The sequence below is a fragment of the Ranitomeya variabilis genome, chromosome 5 (genome assembly GCF_051348905.1).
Source record: "Ranitomeya variabilis isolate aRanVar5 chromosome 5, aRanVar5.hap1, whole genome shotgun sequence".
Lineage (NCBI taxonomy): Eukaryota > Metazoa > Chordata > Amphibia > Anura > Dendrobatidae > Ranitomeya > Ranitomeya variabilis.
This window is the reverse complement of record NC_135236.1, coordinates 299717122-299733297: the sequence shown is the minus strand read 5'-3', so window position 1 is coordinate 299733297 and position 16176 is coordinate 299717122. Positions and strand designations below refer to the sequence as shown.

The following is a 16176-nucleotide window of genomic DNA, read 5'->3' as shown; positions in this document are numbered from 1 at the left end:
TAGAGTATAATGCAGCGCCCCCTCATAGAGTATAGTGCAACGCCCCCTCATAGAGTATAATGTAGGGCCCCTGATAGAGTATAATGCAATGCCCCTCCTCATAGAGTATAATGCAATGCCCCCTCATAGAGTATAACACAGCCCCCTCATAAAATATAACGCAGCCCCCTCACAGAGTATAAATCAATCCCTCACACACAAACACACAGTATAATGCACCCCCACACACACAGTATAATGCAGCCTCCCACTCACACAGTATAATGCAGCCCCCCCACACAGTATAATGCAGACCCCACTTGTTGTGAATTCTGCTCTTGGGCTCCCTCCGGTGGTTGTAAGTGGTAGCGCTGCTGTCTCTGAATCGCAGCATTTATCAGGTGTGTTCACTTTTTGCAATTTTGACTGGGCTATTTAGTCTTGCTTCACCCTTTAGTCAGTGCCAGTTGTCCATTGTTCCTGGAGGATTCACATCCCTGCCTGGTCTCTTCTGCTTTGCAGTTCATTTCAACAAAGATAAGTTCTGGCCGTGATTTTTGCTGTCCACATGCTGTGGCCTTATTGTTCAGTTCTTTTTCATGTTTTTGTCTTGTCCAGCTTGGTCTGTATAAGGATTTGTTTAGCCAAGCTGGTATCTCTGGAGATGCAGATATACCCTCCATATCTTTAGTTAGCTGTGGAGATTTTGTATTTTCTGGGGTGGATATTTTCTAGTGTTTTAATACTGACTGCATAGTACTCTGTCCTATCCTTTCTATTTAGCTAGAAGTGGCCTCCTTTGCTAAATTCTCATTTCAGTCTGTGTATGTTTTTTCCCTCTCCTCTCACAGTCAATATTTGTGGGGGGCTGTCTAACCTTTGAGGATTTTCTCTGAGGCAAGATAGTTTTCCCTTTTCTATCTTTAGGGGTAATTAGTCCTCCGGCTGTGTCGAGATGTCTAGGGAGCGCTAGGTACATTCCACGGCTACTTCTAGTTGCGGTGTTAAGTTCAGGGTCTGCGGTCAGTACAGGTACCACCTTCTCCAGAGTACGTCTCATGCTGCTCTTAGGCCACCAGACCACAACAGTTCAAGTCAAAATTGCAAAAAGTGAACACACCTGATAAATGCTACGATTCAGAGACAGCAGCGCTACCACTTACAACCACCGGAGGGAGCCCAAGAGCAGAATTCACAACACCCACTACACACAAACACACACATACACACACTACTTACCTCTCCTTGTTCCCTCACTTCTCGGGCTTCTGCAGCTCATCTCATCAGCTCTACTGGCACAGCATGGTGCACAATGAAGTGAGGCCATCATGCGCGCACTGAGTCAGAAGCAGAGGAGGAATGATGGGAGAGTGAGTGTCATCTTATGCTCTCTCCTCCATCACTGTTTTCAACTGTATCGGTGTCTATCATGCCAATAAGTTGAATGCGAGTGGGGGGAGGTAGCTCGACGCCAGACCCCATATCGGCTTGGTCTGCCAGCCCCTAACTCTGGCCCTGCCTGTGGGCCACATAAAGCAGTCTCAGGGGCACCATGTTTGAGACCCCTGCTATAGAGCCTAATTTGAAGTTGAAAGTGTGTCTATATATTGTTGGTGGTAGTTGGTGGCTCGTTTTTCTTCAAGTCCTATCTGAGCAGTGCATGGAGCTGTCATGACTGTTTGAATTCTTGGCGTGTTGTATTTATATGTATATTTCAGGCTTGTAAATGTATTCTGAGCAACTTGCTGAGAGTTGTCTTTATACTTTACCAGGTGAAACTGCTGTACAGTCAAGAAGGCGAGCTACAGTATTTTCCAAATGCCATGCACTGCCAGCATAGAGCTTTAAGAAAATAGTGGTAAGTAGATAATTATACCTTTCCCAACATTAACTCTCTAATACTATGTACAAAACAGCAAACCTAATGCGTCATAGTCAGAAAGTGTCCAATATTTTACACATAGGTATTAAGTCCTTTCTGAGTAAATGTGTAAATAGAAATCTGCCATTCCGTTACTATACATCTGCATCAGCTACAAGAGGAACAGTACAGTCATAATTTTCTCTTAGCTTTAATCCCATAATTTGCTCATAAACATCTCTCTAAAATACAGGAAAGTGTTTCTATAGATGAAAATTATGTCCCTTTACCAATTTTTGTTGTTTATTAGTGATCACAGCAGTATTTTCGTTCAGTTACAGTGCCTACAAGTAGTATTCAACCCCCTGCAGATTTAGCAGGTTTACACATTTGGAATTAACTTGGCATTGTGACATTTGGACTGTAGATCAGCCTGGAAGTGTGAAATGCACTGCAGCAAAAAAGAATGTTATTTCTTTGTTTTGTTTTTTTTTAAATTGTGAAAAGTCTTTTCAGAGGGTCATTTATTATTCAACCCCTCAACCCACCAGAATTCTGTTTGGTTCCCCTAAAGTATTAAGAAGTAGTTCAGGCACAAAGAACAATGAGCTTCACATGTTTGGATTAATTATCTCTTTTTCCAGCCTTTTCTGACTATTTAAGACCCTCCCCAAACTTGTGAACAGCACTCATACATGGTCAACATGGGAAAGACAAAGGAGCATTCCAAGGCCATCAGAGACAAGATCGTGGAGGGTCACAAGGCTGGCAAGGGGTACAAAACCCTTTCCAAGGAGTTGGGCCTACCTGTCTCCACTGTTGGGAGCATCATCCGGAAGTGGAAGGCTTATGGAACTACTGTTAGCCTTCCACGGCCTGGACAGCCTTTGAAAGTTTCCTCCCGTGCCGAGGCCAGGCTTGTCCGAAGAGTCAAGGCTAACCCAAGGACAACAAGGAAGGAGCTCCGGGAAGATCTCATGGCAGTGGGGACATTGGTTTCAGTCAATACCATAAGTAACGTACTCCACCGCAATGGTCTCCATTCCAGACGAGCCCGTAAGGTACCTTTACTTTCAAAGCGTCATGTCAAGGCTCGTCTACAGTTTGCTCATGATCACTTGGAGGACTCTGAGACTGACTGGTTCAAGGTTCTCTGGTCTGATGAGACCAAGATCGAGATCTTTGGTGCCAACCACACACGTGACATTTGGAGACTGGATGGCACTGCATACGACCCCAAGAATACCATCCCTACAGTCAAGCATGGTGGTGGCAGCATCATGCTGTGGGGCTGTTTCTCAGCCAAGGGGCCTGGCCATCTGGTCCGCATCCATGGGAAGATGGATAGCACGGCCTACCTGGAGATTTTGGCCAAGAACCTCCGCTCCTCCATCAAGGATCTTAAGATGGGTCGTCATTTCATCTTCCAACAAGACAACGACCCAAAGCACACAGCCAAGAAAACCAAGGCCTGGTTCAAGAGGCAAAAAATCAAGGTGTTGCAGTGGCCTAGTCAGTCTCCTGACCTTAACCCAATTGAAAACTTGTGGAAGGAGCTCAAGATTAAAGTCCACATGAGACACCCAAAGAACCTAGATAACTTGGAGAAGATCTGCATGGAGGAGTGGGCCAAGATAACTCCAGAGACCTGTGCCGGCCTGATCAGGTCTTATAAAAGACGATTATTAGCTGTAATTGCAAACAAAGGTTATTCCACAAAATATTAAACCTAGGGGTTGAATAATAATTGACCCACACTTTTATGTTTAAAATTTATAAAAATTTAACTGAGCAACAAAACTTTTTGGTTTGTAAGATTTATGCATCTGTTAATAAATCCTGCTCTTGTTTGAAGTTTGAAGGCTCTAACTTATTTGCATCTTATTAAACCTGCTAAATCTGCAGGGGGTTGAATACTACTTGTAGGCACTGTATATGTGTGTCCTTTTTACCCCGTGCGTTTTGATTCCCCGTACAATTTTGTATCTGATAAGTTAAAGCCCGAGGAATCTTTTATCTCCCTATGTAGTGCATTTTAAGCATAATTCTTTGAGCTTTGCCTTCATAAAACCCATTTTGCCTGCCAACACATTATGTTCTTCTCATACAATGATGTGCACTGGGAGCAATGTTCTCCCAACCATCTGTACAACCTGTATAGGGATAATGATGACATTCGTCTACGTGGACAGCATATCCCACAGAACTATTACTTTACTTGTTATTTTACTTAATTCATTTACACATTTTGTAGTCTCAATGAAAAACATCACTAACATTTTTTTATATTCAGATCATATTAGCTTTCGTGACAAATTTCTCCATGAACTTTGACACAGTTCATAAACTGTAACTGAAAACTTCTTAAGAAAGAGGGAGGACGGGAGAGAATTGTTTTTTCTCCAGAAGGGAGTGCCCTTTGTTGAATGTTCTTTTCATGAAGCATGACATATAAAGCAAATAATAAATACATTTATCTTACTCTTACCAAAAAAAAAAGAGATTGCTCTTGTCCATTACTAATTTTGTTGCTCTTTTTTTTTAACCTATTCCAAGTCATCCTTTGTATGAACCAAGACCTATAACTGAACTGCATTTTACTAATTTCTTGTAAGGCAGTAAAGCCATATCCCTGTCTTAGGCCGGGGTCACACTTGCGAGTCTCATATCAATACCCGACACTACCGCCGGCACTCAGGACCGGAGTATGCTGCTGCATGTATTTCTATGTAGCCGCACACTATGGTCCCGAGTGCCGGGTATTGATATGAGAGAGTCGTGCGAGTTTCTCGCATTGCACTCGCAAGTGTGACCCTGGCCTCACACATGCAGTGTTTCTTAAAGGAAATTTGTCAGATTTTGTTTTGCTATGTAATCCGTGAGCAGCACGCTGTAGGGGCCGGGACCCTGATTCCAATCTTGTATCACTTACTGGTCTGCATACTGACATTTTGATAAAATCTCTGTTGCAGACCTACCAATTCTCTGAACACTGACCTTTGTATATCCCCGCTCACACCACTGATTGCCATCTTTCTGTGTACACTGTGCATAGGCAGAAAGCTGCCAGTCAGCAGGAGGACTATATTGCACGAGATAACTAGTCCACAAGTTGTAGCTAGTACAGAAACCATTCATATGACATCTGAGAAACTGTATTTGACCTTGTAGAATGTTATAATTATTGATTTATAAAATACAGATGGTATGTGAAGAAAAAATGGACTCGTGTTCTTTAGTGTGCTGGATGCAATTTTCACCCAGTCTTGGTCTGTGTCTGTTTTTACTATCATCATGTATTCTCTTCTTGTATGTGACACAAAACTGATGAAGGCTTCCCAAGCATCTCCGAGCATTAAGAGATAAACACAGTTTACATCTGTGTGCAGCTTATTTTGTAAATCTCCATGGAAAAGAAAAATAACAGACATATGAAAAGGCTCAGACTAAAATAAATGTTTTCTATCTGTGAAAAAAAAAAGAATGCATACGGGAATCAAATGTTTGGATGGGGCCAAGGATTACATTGCACACTGTTTTTTTTTTAACCCTACTCTCATAGTTTTTCTCCAAGTAGAATATAAAACAAATGCAGATTATTCAAAATCCGTGTACATGAATTTACATTTTTTTGCACGTTGAGTCTCATTTGTCAGTGTGCTATAAATCACATTCACCAGATAACTAGAAAGACTGGAACTATGCCAATGCACCTTAGATACCTGTTGGTCAAATGTCTATTTATCCAACAGCTATCCCTACTCTCCCATAAGCATGAATGCTCAGCTCTGATCAACATTAGCTTTGCCCTAGTTTCTTGCCATTATGACAAATTAGAGAATATACAAATATAATCAAAACATTTACATTAATAATCAAACTAAACACTTTGAGGACTCTTGGGTGCACTGCATGTAGCTGCAGAACTTTAGTTAACGTTACTTGCCTTCCTTTTTATAGAGTAAAGGTACCTTCACACTAAGCGACTTTGCAGCGAGAACGACGACGATCCGTGACGTTGCAGAGTCCTGGATAGTGATCTCGTTGTGTTTGACACGCAGCAGCGATCTGGATCCCGCTGTGATATCGCTGGTCGGAGCTAGAAGTCCAGAACTTTATTTCGTCGCTGATCACCCGCTGTCATCGCTGGATCGGCGTGTGTGACGCCGATCCAGCGATGTGTTCACTTGTAACCAGGGTAAATATCGGGTTACTAAGTGCAGGGCCGCGCTTAGTAACCCGATATTTACCCTGGTTATCATTGTAAAAGTAAAAAAAAAAAACACTACATACTCACCTTCTGATGTCTGTCACGTCCCCCGGCGTCCACAGGGTTACGCGCTGCTGCTCAGAGCTTCCTGCACTGACTGTGTCAGCGCCGGCCGTAAAGCAGAGCACAGCGGTGACGTCACGGTACTGTAACGGTACCTTAACCTTGCTAAGTTCACGTCACCAGTGACCAACTCAGCATTGTCATTCTTTAGGTGTCCTACATGCTACTCTGTGGCCTTTTCTTATATATTTAAACAATTTGGGTGGATATATTTGCATCCGCAGTCCCACCTCGAAGTTTATAGTTTATCCATCTTCATACCATTTTGCAAATTTTGTTAAGTTGTTTGAAATTTTTAAGAACTAAAGCTGATTGCTAAGGTCTGTGTTTATGAATGCTTTTTGCTATCTTTACTACTACTTTTTTGTGACTGCCTCAAAGGGCAGACACTGCCCAAAATGAGATTAGACAGAGGTGACTCAGTTGCCTTCATTAACCCCTTAGTGACAGAGCCAATTTGGTACTTAATGACGGAGCCAATTTTTACAATTCTGACCACTGTCACTTTATGAGGTTATAACTCTGGAACGCTTCAACGGATCCCGATGATGCTGAGAATTTTTTTCGTGACATATTGTACTTCATGTTAGTGGTAACATTTCTTCGATATTACTTGTGGCTATTTATGAAAAAAACGGAAATATGGCAAAAAAATTTAAAAGTTAGCAGTTTTCAAACTTTGAATTTTTATGCCCTTAAATCAGTGAGATATGTCACACAAAATAGTTAATAAATAACATTTCCCACATGTCTACTTTACATCAGCACAATTTTGGAAACAAAAATTTTTTTTCTTAGGAAATTATAAGGGTTAAAAGTTGACCAGCGATTTCTCATTTTTACAACAAAATTTACAAAACCATTTTTTTCTAGGGACCATCTCACATTTAAAGTCACTTTGAGGGGTGTACATGACAGAAAATACCCAAACTTGACACCATTCTCAAAACTACACCCCTCAAGGTGCTCAAAACCACATTCAAGAAGTTTATTAACCCTTTACGTGCTTCACAGGAACTGAAACAGTGTGGAAGGAAAAAATAAACATTTAACTTTTTTTGCAAACATTTTACTTCAGAACCAATTTTTTTTTATTTTCACAAGTGTAAAAAGAGAAAATGAACAACAAATTTTGTTGTGAAATTTCTCCTGAATACGCCGATACCTCGTATGTGGGGGTAAACCACTGTTTTGGCGCATGGCAGAGCTTGGAAGAGAAGGAGTTCCGTTTGACTTTTTCAATGCAGATTTGGCTAGAATTGAGATCGGACGCCATGTCGCGTTTGGAGAGCCCCTGATGTGCCTAAACAGTAGAAACCCCCCACAAGTGACACCATTTTGGAAACTAGACCCCTTAAGGAACTTATCTAGATTGTGGTGAGCACTTTGAACCCCCAAGTGCTTCACAGAAGTTTATAACGTAGAGCCGTGAAAATAAAAAATCGCATTTATTTGCACCAAAATGATCTTTTCTCCCAAAAATTCTTATTTTCACAAGGGTAACAGGAGAAATTAGACCACAAAAGGTGTTGTGCAATTTCTCCTGAGTACGTTGATACCCCATATGTGGGGGTAAACCGCTGTTTGGGCACACGGCAGAGCTTGGAAGAGAAGGAGTTCCGTTTTACTTTTTCAATGCAGAATTGGCTGGAATTGAGATCGGACGCCATGTCGCGTTTGGAGAGCCCCTGATGTGCCTAAACAGTAGAAACCCCCCACAAGTGACACCATTTTGGAAACTAGACCCTTTAAGGAACTTGTCTAGATGTGTGGTGAGCACTTTAAACCCCCAGGTGCTTCACAGAAGTTTATAACGTAGAGCCGTGAAATTAAAAAATCACCTTTTTTCTACAAAAATGATCTTTTCGCCCCCAAATTTTTATTTTCACAAGGGTAACAGGAGAAATTATATCACGAAAGTTGTTGTGTAATTTGTCTTGACTACGCCGATACCCCATATATGGGGGGTAAACAACAGTGGAACCCCCCCCACAAGTGACACCATTTTGGAAACTAGACCCATTAAGGAACTTATCTAGATGTGTGGTGAGTAGGGTTGAGCGACCTTTACTTTTATAGGATCGGGTCGGGTTTCACGAAACCCGACTTTTTCAAAAGTCGGGTCGAGTGAAATCGGCCGATCCTATAAAAAAGTCGGGGTCGGGGTCGGCTGAAACTCGAAACCCAATGCAGTGCATTGGGTTTCCAATGGTTCCCAGGGTCTGAAGGAGCGGAAACTCTCCTTCAGGCCCTGGGATCCATATTTAAGTGTAAAATAAAGAATTAAAATAAAAAATATCGCTATACTTACCCTCTGACGGGCCCTGGTACTAACCGGGAACCTTCCTTCCTTAGAATCAGCCTTCCAGGACCTTGCGGTGACGTCGCGGTGACGTCGCGGCTTGTGATTGGTCGCGCGGCCGCCCATGTGACCGCTCGCGCGACCAATCACAAGCCGTGACGTCACCGAAGGTCCTGGAAGGGCTGATTCTTAGGAAGGAAGGCTGCCGGAAAGAAGCAGGGCGTGTCCGAGGGTGAGTATATACCTAATAGGAATATACTCACCCTCGGCTTCGTTCCGGCAGCCTTCCTTCCTAAGAATCAGCCCTTCCAGGACCTTCGGTGACGTCACGGTGACGTCGCGGCTTGTGATTGGTCGCGCGAGCGGTCACATGGGCGGCCGCGCGACCAATCACAAGCCGCGACGTCACCGCAAGGTCCTGGAAGGCTGATTCTAAGGAAGGAAGGTTCCCGGTTAGTACCAGGGCCCGTCAGAGGGTAAGTATAGCGATATTTTTTATTTTAATTCTTTATTTTACACTTAAATCTGAATTCCGATACCAATTCCCGATATCTTAAACATATCGGGAATCGGTATCGGAATTCCGATTCCAGATTCAGAAGATCGCCGACTTCATGGCCGACCCCACACAGGGGTCGGGTCGGGTTTCATGAAACCCGACTTTGCCAAAAGTAGGCGACTTCTGAAAATTGCCGACCCGTTTCGCTCAACCCTAGTGGTGAGCACTTTGAACGCCCAAGTGCTTCACAGAAATTTATAACGTAGAACCGTGAAAATAAAAAATCCTTTTTTTCCTCAAAAATTATTTTTTAGCCCGCAATTTTTTATTTTCTCAAAGGTAAAAGGAGAAATTGGACAACAAAAATTGTTGACCAGTTTGTCCTGAGTACGCTGATACCCCATATATGGGGGGGACCACTGTTTGGGCACACATCGGGGCTCGGAAGGGAAGTAGTGACGTTTTAAAATGCAGATTTTGATGGAATGGTCTGCGGGTGTCATGTTGCATTTGCAGAGCTCCTGATGTACCTAAACCGTAACCCTAACCATAACCCTAATTGGAAAATGGAAACATTTTTTTATTTTATTGTTTTTTCTTAACTAAGGGGGTGATAAAGGGGGGTTATTTATAATTTTTTCTATTTTGATCACTGTGATAGGATCTCACAATGACCAAAATAAAACAAGAGGAAGAATCTGCGCATGCGCCCACCATTTTCTCACCGGAGGAAGAAGCCGGCGCCAAGAGGGGACGAAGGAGGACCCAAGGACACCGTTAAGTATAACAGGGTCCCTGATCCCCCTATTTTCTGTCCTCTGATGTGCGATCACATTGGAGGACAGAGAAATTAAATGGAAAATTGCGTTTTTTTGCGGCCGCCAGTAAACGGTTAATTACCGGCGATCGCAACCTGGGGGTCGGTAAAAACTGACCCAAATCATGTTCTCTGGGGTCTCGGCTACCCCCGGCAACCGAGACCCGAGAGAAAATCTGACTCTGGGGGGCGCTATACACTTTTTCCACAGCAACGATAATTAACGGCGCTGTAGTTTATGTAACCTTAACTACAGCCGTTAAAAGGCGTATCGACGGTCGTTAAGAGGTTAAAGAAACACTGCCATCAAAGTTTTCATCCTCTTAATATATTGCAATCATCATATTATATAGCACTATATACTTACAATTTCTCATTTTGCCTTTCTACCAAGTTCATTTTTGTCTTTTCCCAGCTCTGGGTAGAAACAGGAAGTCTCTTTTCCTTGCAGAAATCATCCTTTTCTTCAACTCCTGACCCAGCTGCTCCCCCTCCTCCCTGCCAGGGACTTTTGCAGTGACTGATGAGTCATACAGGGAAAATGTACCTCCTATTTCTACATAGAGCTAAGAAGGTTTCAGCTAGTCAGCTGTTAATCACGTGATGTCATAGACCTAATGGAAAAGAGAGGAATTAACTGGGTAGAAAGGCAAAATGAGCAATTGTAAGTACACAGTGCTATATAATATGCTGATTGCAATATGTTAAGAGAATCCAAATTTTGATTGGAGGAGTGCTTCTTTAAAGTTAGTGGCCACATAGGTGGATACACCTGATCCCCTTTAGATGGAAGCCCGACGGAGCCACTGGTAAATGGCTAAAATGTGATGTAAACTCAGCCTATGTCATTGAGCTTTATTTTAGTATTTTATATTCTGTACATATAAGCATACATTAGTACAGTGTTATAACACAAATAAGATTGCATTTCCATTTAAATTTGATCTGTGATTAGATGCTGCTCAAGGGAAAGATAATAATAATAATAATTTTTTTTATATAGCGTCAACATATTCCACAGTGCTTTACAATTCAACAGTTCATATACAAGTCATAAGTACAGTAACAACGTTTAAGGGAACCTGTCACCAGGTTTGGCCGATAAGAGATACGACCATCACCTATCGGGGCTGATATACAGCATTCTATAATGCTGTATATCTGCCCAAACCCAACCTGTAAGAGAAGAAAAATAACTTTTATTATACTCACCTGGGGGGCGGTCTGGTCCAATGGGTGTTGCTGGTCTTGTTCCAGTGCCACACATCTTCTTACGATCCCCGTTCTCCTGCTTGCTTCATGTGGATGATGCGTCCCTTCGTCATCCACATAGTCTCCTCTGCACAGCGCTCCTGTGCAAGCTTACTTCTCTGCCCTGTCAAGGGCAAAGTACTTCAGTGTGCATGCGCTGGGGCTCGTTGACCTTTCCCGCCACCTGCGCACTACAGTACTTTGCTCTGCCCTCAACAGGACAGAGAAGTACGCTTGCACAGGATCGTGGTGTTGAGGAGATGCATCATCCACACGAAGCAAGCAGGAGGGCGGCATCGCAAGAAGAAGGGAGGCGCAGGACCAAGAAGAGCGACACCCACAGGACCAGACCGCCCCACAGGTAAGTATAGTAAAAGTTATTTTTCTTCTTTTGGGGCAGATATATAGCATTATAGGATGCTGTATATCAGCCCTGAAAGGTGATAGCCGTATCTCTTATCGGCCAAACCTGGTGACAGGTTCCCTTTAAAGATAATGAAACAATTAAAGCAAAATAAGATGACTCTGCTAGTGAGAGCTTACAATCTACAATGAGGTGGGGGGAGACACAAAGTACAGGGCTTATTTACAATGATGGTCCAACCATCTGGAGGGAATGAGGGATAGATAAAGGCTACATGCATTAGTCACCAACCAATATTTGTGGTACTTTTGGGAGCGATGGAGTTTGATGGAGGGTTATTTTCAGATAAACAGTGAACGAACTATACTCTATATAAAAGGACTTTGATTAGGGAACGTGATAGGTTGCCCTAAACAGATGTGTTTATAGGGAGCGCCTAAAACTGTATGAGTTGTGGTTAATTCGAATTTATTGGGTTAGAGCATTCCAGAGGATTGGCGCACCTCGGGAGAAGTCTTAGAGCCGGGAGTGGGATGTACGGATTACTGCAGAGGTTAGTCAAAAGTCACTTGTGGATCGTAATGAGATGGTAGGCCGATAAACAGAAATGAGGGAGGAGATGTAGGGGGTGCCGCACTTTGAAGAGATTTGTGGGTGACAACAATGTTATAAGGGCTCTTTGGCAAGTCCATTTCCTTATTAATCTGAGGCTGGTTTCAGACAGTTATATTTCATGGTCTCTATATGGGTATCCTGGCCCTAACTGTTGTTTTTTATTTTTCGGTCAAGTTTTCTATTTTAATATTGAATGCCAAGGAGATGATTGCAGAATATCAGTTGAGAATTTTTGACACTGCATGAAACTACATAAGTAATAAAAATATAGTAATACAAAAAATAGCAGCACAGTCTTCATCAGTGGTGCAATTACTCTCAGAGCAGTATAAAAGAACAAAAATAGAGACATTACTCAAGGGGTTCAAGTGAAAAAATGTAGAGTTTTATTCACCCATGGACATTTCAGATTCTCAACTGACACTTTTTCAAGAACATAGTAATAAACTAATAAACGTTAATCTAAATGACACTTCATACCAACATTGTTTTGTGGCATGTCATTCTGGATATAAACAATTGGGTAATGTTTTTTTTTATCAGTTGTTAACTTTTATGGGACGCTAATTCAAACAATAGAATAAAAACTGAAACTAGAAGGCAGTGTTATTCCTGTAGGGACAATTCGAAAACTGATGGCATGTTTCCAGACATTTTGTCCCAAATGAGCATGTTACAGGTTGGGCCATGAAAAACAGAATCCTATTTTCCTTGTTTGTCCTTTATAGTCCATTGCCTTTGGGATGTCATTCAGCAAAGCTAGAGAAGTGTAAAAAATGCCCAACATATCCTTCCCTGCTAATCAGGTAGTATCCTTAGCCATGAGCAGTAGTGTTGAGCGTGAGTGTATACAGCGTGCCATATATTATTCAATAAAAAACTGGGATAGTGTTGACCTACAGTATGTAGGCACACTAGGGCGCGCTATTAGTAGAAGCAAGAGTTGCAGGTGGACCCGGGCCCTGGAGCCTAGGAGAGGCCAAAATGTTTCTTTAGTGCATATGAATAGCTCAAACATTAAAAACCCAGGATAGTTGGGGCCCTGTTGGAGAATTTGAATTGAGGCCTACAAGCTTGAAATTGCTTAAACCTATGATAGGAAGAGTCTAGCCCCACAAAATACAATAAATAATGAGTGCAATTCAGCACAATCCAAATAGGTACATAACTATAGATAATTCAAAAAAGACTACGGTACTTGTGACAATAAAGGATAACATAATAAATTAAATCTACATAAATTTTATTACGTAAGACACCGCATGACATACAAGAATTAGAAAAACATGTAAGACATAATAAAATAAATGAGTGATAAAAAGAAAGTATCAGCCTGAGAAATCTCGAGCAACGAGTATATTCGCTCATCACTAATAATAAATGATGCACAGTCCCATTCAAAGGCACACAAAACTATTCTGCTGGTCATTTTTTGGACTTTTCTGTACCAACAAAAAGAAGTATGCAAGCTTTGGTATAAAAGTAGTTCAACACATGGACGTGTTCAGACAACCAAAGCTGTTGCAAATATCCAGGATAGGATTATGAGAGGCCAGAGGAAATATTCATGAAAACTAACCCTAGTGGCACATATTCGCTGAATAAATAGTTACTGGTAAGCAGGATCTTCACATGAGCTGCACCAATAGTCACTTCATGACCCAAGAATCGGAGTACAGGTACGTGGATTGTGTGTCTAATATCCATTGATGAAAATGTGAACACATCCATATAGATGGACATTTTCCAGCAATTCTATGTAAAGGATAACAATCTTGAATGTAGTTTCTTTCACAGACATATGAAAAATCATCCGATTTTAATAAAAAAAAAAAATGATTTTTTCATCCATATTGTCATGTATACAATGCGTTCCAAAGTTTTATACAAATGCTAGTTTTCGCTGATTTTCCTAAATGGTCGATGAAAATGAGGCAGTATAATGATTAAATAATCAACCGTTAGAGTAGAAATCAAATTTTATTGGACATACCCTCCAATGATTTAAAAACTAAAAAAACAAACAGAAAATGCACCATTCCAAATTATTATGCACGGCACAATTTTCAAACAATTTATCAGTTGTAAAGAACTGAAAATGGTCATTTGTTGAATTTGCAGCATTAAGATGTCACATTTACTTAAACCAAGAGCTTTTTCAATCATAAACATCCTAACAGGCCAAATTACATGGTAACATAGTACCCTTTCTTTGATATCACCTTCACCATTCTTACATCCATGGAACTTTTGAGTTTTCAGATAGTTTCTACTTGAATTTCTTTACAGGATGTCAGAATAGATTCCCAGAGCTGCTTTTTGGGTGTGAACTGCCTCCCACCCTCACAAATTGTTTTCCTTGAGGATACTCCAAAGGTTCTCAATAGGGTTGAGGTCAGGGAAGGATGTTGGCCACACCATGAGTTTCTCTCCTTTTATGCTCATATTATCCAATGACTCAGAGCTATTCTTTGCTGCATGAGATGTTGCATTATTCATGAGGATGATTTCACTATTGATGGCACAGTTCTTTTTTTGTGCCATGGAATTAAGTGGTCAGTCAGAAACTCTATATTCCTTGCAGGGGTCGTTTTCACACCTTCAGGGACCGTAAAGGGACCTACCAGCTCTCTATGATTCCAGACCAATATATGATTCCACCACCTCCTTGCTGATGTCGCAGCCTTGTTGGGACATGGTGGCCATCCACCAACCATCCACTACTCCATCCATCTGGACCATCCAGGGTTGCACAGCACTTATCAGTAAACAAGACAGTTTTAAACTTATTCTTCATGTATGTCTGGACCCATTTCAACCATTTCTGCTTGAGAGCACTGTGTAGGGTGACCGAATAGTAGATTTATGCACAACTTCAGGTCTGTATGATGATCATGCTTAAGTTTTGTGAAATATCTAATGTTTTCATACCTTGTCCAAGGCATTAGACACTTTTCGGCAACAGATAGATCCTATTTATTTCACATATTACTTGAAGCATGTGGCCTACTTAATAATATGGAACATCCTTCTTATGTAGTTTTCCTTTAATAGGACTCACCCAGCAAACTAATTATCACAGGTGATTGAGATTGCTTTCAGTGACCCAAAGAGCCCTGAGACACATCACCATCCATGAGTTTATTTGAAAAAAAAAATACCCTAACAATTACATCTTAACCCCTTAAAGACCACCAATACGCCTTTTAACGGTGGCAGTTAAGGGTACTTAAACCACAGCACCGTAAATTAACAGCGCTGCGGAAAAAGTTTATAGCGCCCCCCCAGAGTCGGAATTTCTTCAGGGTCTCAGCTGCCGCGGGTAGTCGAAACCCCAGAGAACATGATTCGGGTCAGTTTTTACTGACCCTGGTGTTGCGATCGCCGTCATTAACTGTATAACAGCGACCAAAAAAAAAAAAAGTCAGATTTTCTATTTAATTTCTCTGTCCTCTGATGTGATCGCAATTCCAGCCAATTCTGCATTGAAAAGGTCAAACGGCACTGATCCCTTCCGAGCTCTGCCGTGCGCCCAAAAAGTGGTTTACCCTACATATGGGGTATCGGCGTATTCAGGAGAAATTGCACAACAACTTTTGTGGTTCATTGTCTCTTTTTACACTTGTAAAAATAAAAAAATTGGTTATGAAGTAAAATGTTTGTGAAAAAAGTTAAATGTTCATTTTTTCCTTCCACACTCACAGGGGCCAATCCCGACGCATTTCGAGGGACCCGTCCCTCTTTCTCAAGGTTACGGGTGCTTTGAAACGCGTTGGGTTGGCCCCTGTGAGTGTTCATCAACACGGGCAGGTGATGTCACCGCTAAACCCCCCCCCCCCCGCTCGTTACGCTACTACACGGCGGCGCCATCGGCCGAGGCTGACCGCTGATCACTACAGCTACTAGTGTGCGGGGGATTCATCCCTACGGGAGGACGCTCCCTCATTTTAGACTGCAAGTGCCATCTTTTTCCTTAGCGGCACGGACAGCACAATAGTAACAGGAGCAACCACTCCAGGCACGTGCTAGTGCTACTTCTGGCACATCAGCCACATCACACGGCAGTATTTAAATACTTATCTTTCAGTACCAGTTTCCATCTATTACCTAGCACGGCATCTTAATTGCTTTTTTGTGAATACTATTTACGTTGGC

General features: G+C 41.9%; 1 protein-coding gene across 5 annotated transcripts in view; it reads left to right on the top strand.

Moving 5' to 3' along the window:
- The window catches only part of IL15RA (interleukin 15 receptor subunit alpha), a 140118-nt gene that overhangs the window by 37084 nt on the left and 86858 nt on the right, over positions 1-16176 (top strand). Inside the window, exon 2 of one of the 5 annotated variants that reach the window (XM_077264479.1) lies at positions 1752-1837. The exons of the other annotated variants lie outside the window; for them this stretch is intronic. The gene's annotated coding sequence lies outside the window, so the exon portion shown is untranslated. The remainder of the gene's footprint in view (positions 1-1751; positions 1838-16176) is intronic. 5 annotated transcript variants of the gene reach the window in all.